Raw genomic sequence first — 8814 nt, 5'->3', positions numbered from 1 at the left:
AATCGACGAAGACATTTAAACTGAAAAATCTACCTCAAAGCAAAACAAGCAGTGACAAAGTTGGACCGTTATGCTGGTACCTACTACCTTTTAGTACTACTATTAAGCAAATTCACAACTTATTAAACTAGTAAAAAGCTGGATCACATGTTGCAAAAAGCTCAAAGATTTGCCCTTTTCACTCATGCAACAGGCTGGTACCGGTACCAACTTCAGCGCGTAGCAAGTTTAAAGGACTCTTTTGTAGATATGCCGTTGGTATGTGGAAATTGTAAATTTCAATCGGAATCTCTTAGTATGGATGATCTATCTGACTATCTCTCTCTTTCTTACAAAAATGTTCAAATAACCCTGGAAAAAAAGGTTTAACACAAATATCCCTATCCCTTGAGCCCATGAAGCCACAATTTTGTGTGATCACACATGGTAACTTTCATATATATTGAAATGATATTCGGTTGTATCATGGAAGTGATTGTGGAAAATTCTAATTTGAGAAAAATACTGGTGAAAAAAAGAGATAGAGGAGATAATTAAATAACAAGTAACAGCGATTAAAATAATTAATCTAAAAGCTGATACAATTAAGAAAATTAGAATCTACCATTGAATTTACTAGAATCGAAATTTACTAAATTAAATTAAATTCCTAAAAGAAGTATACTATTGTTCAAGTAAATAAAAATTTCAGTTCTGGAAAAAAAAAACTGCTAAGATGGTGAAACAACATTATTGTTTTCGTAAACACTCAGCTACTTCATTTTGATATTTTGATTTTTGTTTTGTTTAAGCACCAATATATTTACAATTTCAGAATATGTCTGATTGCGATACGAAAATGCAACGATGACTATTCATAGTATTCTTTATAAAAATATATGAGTTTTTATTAAATCTAAAGTATTGTTTGCATGTCCAACCAAAGTTGTTTTCAAGTAGGGGTGGCAACGAGCTGGTTTGTAGTTCCACAAATTTTTTGGACTGAGCTGGACCGAGTTGAACTGAGCTAAATAGTATAAAATGCGTACACATTCATATAAATTTATAAATTGATGCCTAGCCGAGCTAGCTCGCGAGCTAATGAGCAAGTTAGGCCTCAACTTAAACTCGTTAATTCTGAATCGAACTAGTGGCAAGCTTGCTCATTAACAACTCGGTCCAATAATAAATAAACTATTATCGAGTGAGTCAGATGCGAATCACGATTGAATCACAAACTCGCATCTCGATTGAATCACAAACTACGAGCTTTTTTTGTCACCTCTATTTCCAAGTGATCAGCCAGGCATATATACGGTCCGAGAAAAGTTGAGGAACTCATGGAGAATTAAAAAAATTGAGTGTCTGTTTTCTAAGAAATTAGTAAAAAATGAATTAAATTGTTCATTTTATTGACTTTCTAATTATTTGTTTTCTGACATCATATTTTGTTTGTCGAATGAAATTAACAAAATAATATTAATTTATTGACAATTAATTTTTGTTATCAGTATAAATAAATTGCAGTTCGAAGAAATCCAACAAAAAATGTAAATAAAAATTGAGTTGAAGTTTATTTGATTTCAAGTTTAGAAAATATTGCCCGATACCTCAAAAATGGAGTCAAAGCTTATTTGAATTATTAATAAATACTGATATTATTACAATACACATGTAATTAAATATTATTCAAGTTATTAACAATACTAATACAAAAAATAAAAAGATAAAAAATAGTTTCACTAATAAATTAATATTTATTTTTACAATTTATTTTCCCCAAATGTCCGGTCACATGCAGTCTGGACCGAATCAAATTTTCAGTCCTTGCTATTTTTTGAGAAAAGATTCAATCAATTTGTTTCCTGAAAATTTAATTTTTACTTTTTAAAAATAAAAAATCTAAATATTTCGTTATGATGTGTTTTATTTATTTGTTTATTTATATAGGGAAAATTCCCGGTGTACCCATGTAAAGTTTCAAAATAGCCAATATCCCCATGAATACACCAAAATAGCCAATATCTCCATCAAAACTTCATTTTCTTTCTTCTATCCCCTTTAATTTATATTACCTTACATTTAATTATTATAAAATATAAATTGACCAATATACTCTTTCATTAAAATGGAGGGATCCATTAAATTTCTCAAAAAAATTGAATAAGAACTAAAAGGCAGGGAGAGGAGATGCTTCATCTTTCCTTCCAATTCGCGCCAAAAAATATTTTTTTGCCTTCTTTGTTCCAGACTTCTAGTTATTCCCTCCTCTCTCTCCGTCCTCCTTGTTCCTCTTTTTATTTTGTGGTGTTGTTGCCTTTCTCCATTTTTCTATTTTTTTTTTAACATTCTTACGGAAATCTTGAATGGTTTGTGGATTGAATTATACAACTATGTTGAAGCGGTACGTACAACCTTCTATGAGTTTTAAATATTATTGTTTTTTTCATAATCAATTTAAAAATGACTTCTTCTGTTGCAATTTTCAGCAGTGCCAAATAAATTGGTACTTGTGATTGGGAGGTGACCTTCTGTTGACAATTACAACAAGTGCTAGATAAACAAATTTCATATTCTAAGGTAAATACAACTCTAATTGCTTTGGTACAACTTTGTGGAAAATTTCTTAATTTGGTCTTAATCAATAAGATTTAGTGATGTTTGACCAATATGTGTAGCTGTGCTTTGGAACAAATTAGTTTTTGGGAATTTATTGACAGTAAGTAAACAAAAGCATAAAAATTGAAAGTAAAAAAGTTTGATTCTTGTTAGCAAATACCGAAGATCAACTATGCATTTTGAGAGCCGTAATTGCTTTGGTACAGGTTATGTGTATTTCTAATTGCATTTTGAAGCTTGATTGCTCAAATTAAAATCACAATTTCATTAATTCTATTTGAAACTAGAGGAAAAAGAGAGTTGAGTACTGTGAGTTTCCCAACTAGTCAACTAGTCAAGCAGAAATTGAAAGCCAAAAGGTTCTTTAATAAATAACTTGCTTATATTTCAGTTTGTTTCAATTGATATTCTATAATTGTTCTAAGATGCTCTATTTGATATTATATAATTGTTCTAGTATGCTTTTTTGTAGAGTTATAAGCAAAGGTAAAGCACAATCAAAGAAAAGAGTGTGTCCGCCTAACTTCTTCAAGCTACTTCAATAAGAAAACATTTAACTTTTTAATTAATCCAAACCTCTTTTGTGTATGCTTTTAGAATTTCTTTGACATGTTGAAAAGTATCAATATCTTTTGTGATGCAAAGCAACTGTAACTCTTAACTACAACTCAGTCTCTCTTTTGAGTGCTGGTACCAACATTAGTGTTGTACCTTCAACTCCTAAAATTTAGATTAAGACAAATTCATGAGAAATGTTGGTGTGATGTGATATGATGCATTTTAGTGAAATCCTTGATTAATTTTCATGTAATCTGGACTTCTTTGTTTCTTAATTAATATAAGTTAGAAAGATTACTGCATAATAGAGATATCATTTTAGGTGGAAAAATCAAATAAAAAAGTTAAACACCTCTGCAAGGGTAAAAATGGAAGAAAAAAAACACACAAAAAATCATAAATCACAGTTGGTTTTGAATCTCCTTTTGAAACTTCTACAGCTCGTATAAAGATGTTCAAATGTACATATTCTAAAATTTAGACAATTTTTAGATAAGCAGATTATGAATAAGAACTAGATTAATCTCAATTTGAAAATAAAAGAAAATGTCAAACTCTACAGTTGACCATGGTTTAAAGTTGGATTTTAATGGTAATAAAAATTCACACATCTACATATACCTCATATATTCCTTTTTATATATTTTACCATCTTTGTATTACATACAGGTTACAAATTCAAGAATCAACATAAAGAGACTATAAACCTAAAGAATTGTAAAATTCACAAATTTATCCCAGAGGCATCAAATACTGGTTACAAAAATCCACTATTATACAACCTAATGTTATTACATTTACAAAGTCTTTCGATGCCAAGAACTTTAAATTATCAAGAAATGAAAAAATATATATATAAGGTGAATTCTCCTATGCTTCTCGAACTGAATTTGTTCAGCTTTTCTGTTGTAGACCTTCACATCAACCATTGAATTCTCCTTTGGATGTGCAAGAAGCACAATTTCTTTTGTTTCTGAGACAACATTTTTCTATGATACCAGAGAATTCCTCTCTGATTGTGCAACCAGTACATTATTTTTTTTTTGTTTCTGAGATAGGTACATTTTCCTTTGATTGTAGGTGCTATCCATTCTCCTTTGTATATGGAATCAATAAATTCTCTTCTTGCTTTGAGCTACGTGAATCGATAAATTCTCGACCCGACAATGTAAACTGGATTAGATCAAGAGCGAAATTGACAAGTACAGGGGATTTGACTTGAGAGGAACTCGGTTGAATTTGGGTGTAATTAACTAAACAATGACCCAAATTCGTGTACCTACAGGATGCCTACTCCAATAATCCAAAAATGGAAATTGACCCAAAACTCATTGAGATGAAGGGTCAAGTTTTGGCACATTTGCAAACTATCAACAATATCAGAAGCAGTATAATTTAGGTAAACGTTTCAATATAGTTGTATAATTTAATCCAAGAACCATTCGAGATTTCCATAAGAATGTTCAAAATAGATAGGAAAATGGAGAAAGGCAACAACGCCACAAAATAAAAAGAAGAACAAGGAGGACGCAAGAGATAGGAGGAGGGAATAACATAGAAGTTTGGAACGAAGAAGGCAACAAAATATTTTTGGGAAATTTTTTTTTATGCCACTTCAAAACATTGAAATTAGGTTTTTGCCACCCCAAAACTTAAAATTAGTTTTTTGCCACTCCAAAAACAATCAAATTATGAAATTGCCATATTTATACAGCTGATATACATATTTGATTAAAATTATTCTGAAAAATGTTGTATAAAAAACGTATTTTTGTATTTCCAATTTTACCCTTCCTTCAATTAAACACAGAAAATTAAAATTAACTCTCCAGTCACTCTCTCCCTCTCCCTCTCCCTCTCCCTCTCCGTCTCCCTCCCGTAATCCCTAGCAACCAAGTCGGAAAAGCTTCCTCTCACGATCTCTCTCTCACTCGCCGAGCACCTTAACCAAGTCGGAAAAGCTGAGAATCGCGATCTCTCTCTCTCTCACTCGCCGAGCACCTCAACCAAATCCAGCTCACATCTGTTTCTCCCTCTCCCTTCCAGTCCCCTTCCTCTCGCGATTTCATTTCCACCAACCTTCTGCAATGAATCGTCATCGGCCACTGGTGGAGAGACTCACACGATGTCCTCCTCAGAGATCTCCATAACTTCGGCTCAGCCAAGCCGCTCTTCTGGAGCTTTGCCGATGGACGATGGTGCCGTGTCCCAACTGTGGCCACAAAGTGATGAAGCTCGTGAGCCAAACTCCGTTGAAACGAAACAAAGTATTTTACAAGTGCCAAAAAAACACAAAGGTATGTAGTTTTAGCAATTTAAATTTAGATTATTTAGATTAAGTATTGAAATTTGATTCCATATACAACGGTACTTTAGCCGATTTGGGGGTCTGTTATACTGGCACCTGTTATACTGTTGACAAAACCTATTACTGGCACCTATTATACTGGCACCTGTTACTGGGTATCGAAACAAGGCTAGTATCGAACAAATCAGGAAGTAACAAATCAAGAATTTATTATACTGGCACCTGTTACTTTGCTTAAAAAGAAGATTATACAAATGGGGGTCTGTTTATATTTAAACAGATATTAGAAATAATATAGCTATTATTACTTAAGAACCTTGTTTAATGGTACTGGTATGATAAGAATCTAGTAGTCCCTTGGTTGTTTAAATCCTAGGTTTGTGAAACTGGTACTGAGCTTGAATCAAATTCAAGTGGTACAGGTGGGAGGTTACTGTAAAGCAGGATGGTACAGAGAAGTAAAAGGTTAATCTAAGTTGGGGTATTGATAAAGGAACTGCCACGTATTTATGCTATGTGCAAAATGCCATGACTTTCAACTTCTCCAGTAAAAGGTTGTCAAACTTATTATGAACTTTCGGATAAGTTAATAGGGTTAATTTGGATTATAGATAATGAACTTTTTATTTTTTTTGTAATTGCAGTGGAATTATAGTTGCAATTTCTTCATGTGGGACGAGTACGAGGAATTTTTTCGCGAATTAGAGATTGTGAAACAACGGAGTGATGTCGAGCATGTGGTATCAGACGTTTGTAGAAATGAAGCTCGATATGATATTGAGATGGGAGAATGGAAGGAACACAACTCTCGCCTTGTTAAATTAGTGGAGCAAATCAAATTTCTCGTTGCTATCATTGTCTTTGTAATGATATGCAAGTAGTGTTGATGTTTGGATGTTAGAATTTTAGGGTTTTGTTATATTTTTAGGGTTATGTTTTAATTTTAGCTACCTTGTTGAATTTGCTTTGTAAAGGTGATGATGTATGGATGCTATTTTGTTCAGTTCTAATTCCAACTATTTTGTTCAATTTGATATATGACATGTGATTTGAATAAAAAAAACAGTTCCTTTCCTCAAGCCTTCATTGACACTCATACTGTTGCCAATCTTTAGACGATTCAGAGACTTTAGCTCCCCTCTTTTATCAAAGGGAACAAATACAGTAGCAAAAGTTTAATGGTCTGATTAGTTATTACAAGGTATCCTAAAATTATTTTTCTGTAGACTTCTCTTGGTATATAAAAATTTCCTAGCTCTGCAATACTACTGGTACAAGCTTGATAACATATTTTTATTTAGATAATTACACACTAATATAACTTTAAACTCTTGGAAATTAATTTAAAAAAAGCTGACAGACATAGGAATTCATGATAGAGGCAAGTGTGAAAATAAAGAGATTGGAGGTTTCAGCATAATGCAAATAATAGTTGCATAATACCTTTGTAAATACTTTTTCTATCAATATATTTGTTGTCGGCAATTGCCGACAACCACTTAAAAAAAATAGTTGAGATATGAAAATGATTACCAAAACTCTCAGACCATATCGATTCTGAGCAAATTTAAATAATAAGCATAAGTAAAAAAAGTACTTTATGAAATGTAGAAAGAGCTCGATCACCTTGCCTTTTTCAATATTATGAAATCCTTTATGAAAGAAAATTACAATTTAGCCCATATTATCTTAAACAGAAAATCACCCCCAGCTTTAACTTTCTTACAAAGAAATTTGAATCTAAAAATCTAAGTTTAGGGTTTAGCAATTCTCATAAAACATTGACTGCAGTCAGTTGTGCAATTTACTGTTGCCCTCAAGGAAAACAAATTGCAGCTCCAAGAACTGAACCAATCCAGATAGACTAAGTCTTCCTTGCTCTCTTTCTGCACACAAAAATTGAGATATACTAAAATTAGGTCCAGTTGCAGGTAGTGACACTAAAATTTAGATATACTAAAATTCTACTTGACTAAAATTCTACCAGTGAAATATCAACCAAGAAAGCCAAGAAGGTAGCTAGACTTATTCTAGAAGGATAGATTTCAATTCAGCTGACCTTGATACCAGATTGAAAACTTACTCAAGTTTTTTTATTATTATTATTATTTTTTTAGAAAAGGCATATACCAGATTCCTAAATATTGAAACTGTAACTGACAAGGTTTATACCAGATTCCTAAATAATCTATTCATTGCCCAAAACTTATCTAAAAAGCCCACAAAAATTTTCTAGGAGCTAAACTAAACTAATTACTCAAGTTTAGCACCTATATATATAGGAAATTTTATACTAGCCATCATCAACATAACAGTTAGTGACACTAAAATTAGGCTTGACTGGATCAGAGAGTTATACTAAAATTCAACATAGTCTAAAATGAGGAATTACACACAATAACAACAACAAAATTATAAGAAAATCCCAACTACTTCAATAGGGCGTCTTTATACTTTATTCTGCTTTCAACAACCTATAAACTATCTATTTCATATCCAGCTCAAAATTTCCTTTCACCAGGAAGAAGTCAGATAAAATCCCTTAATTCAAAAGAGCTTTGGGCTTTTATTTAAGTACTTATTAATCAATGAATGTAATGATGTCCGGCCGTATTTCCAAAAAATATATATTGATGCTTGGCTTCTAACGGAAAATCCACTCAAAAGGTATTAATTACACGGAAAATCCACACGTAAATTTGAATTACCTTTTGGCGTCTATGGGCAATCTATCTCAACCTGCACAGATGCTTGGCTTCTAACTACTGGAGCACCCTGCTGCATCAATTTCGCTCCTCTATGCCGAAGTCACCAGCTTTTCAGGTTTTCCTAATTTCTGATTGAAGAAGAAGAGAAGGGAACCATGAGTTAATGAGACGCGAAGGGAAGGGAAGGGTGAAAGAGAGGCGAAGAGATTCTCAGGTAAGGAATTTCCGACTTGGTTGAGGTGCTCGGCGAGATCGCGAGAGGAAGGAATTAGGGATTACGGGAGGGAGAGTGAGAGAGTGACTGGAGAATCCATTTTAATTTTCTCTGTTTTGTTTAATTGAAAGAAGGGTAAAATTGGAAATACAAAAATACATTTTTTATACAACACCTTTCAGAATAATTTAAATCAAATATGTATATCAGCTGTATAAATATGGCAATTTCATAATTTCATTGTTTTTGGAGTGGCAAAAACCTAATTTCAAGTTTTGAGGTGGCAAATACCTAATTTCAATGTTTTGGAGTGGCATAAAAAAAAATTTCCCAATATTTTTTGGTGTGAATTGAAAAGAAAGATGAAGCGTCTCCTCTCCCTGCCTTGTTAGTTCTTATTCAATCTTTTTGAGAAATTTAATGGATCC

The 8814-nt window shown here is 32.4% G+C and overlaps 1 long non-coding RNA gene across 1 annotated transcript; it reads right to left on the bottom strand.

Annotated features, from left to right (window-relative positions):
* Window positions 1-7061: 7061 nt before the first annotated feature.
* LOC144546899 (uncharacterized) lies at window positions 7062-8448 on the bottom strand. Its single transcript, XR_013508913.1, has 2 exons — window positions 8173-8448; window positions 7062-7350 (listed from the first exon to the last, which is right to left on the bottom strand). It is a non-coding gene; the product is annotated as an uncharacterized LOC144546899 (long non-coding RNA).
* Window positions 8449-8814: the final 366 nt, after the last annotated feature.

The sequence above is a fragment of the Carex rostrata genome, chromosome 1, assembly GCF_964058835.1.
Source record: "Carex rostrata chromosome 1, lpCarRost1.2, whole genome shotgun sequence".
In the NCBI taxonomy this organism is placed as follows: Eukaryota; Viridiplantae; Streptophyta; class Magnoliopsida; order Poales; family Cyperaceae; genus Carex; species Carex rostrata.
This window is presented reverse-complemented; position numbering and strand designations above follow the sequence as displayed.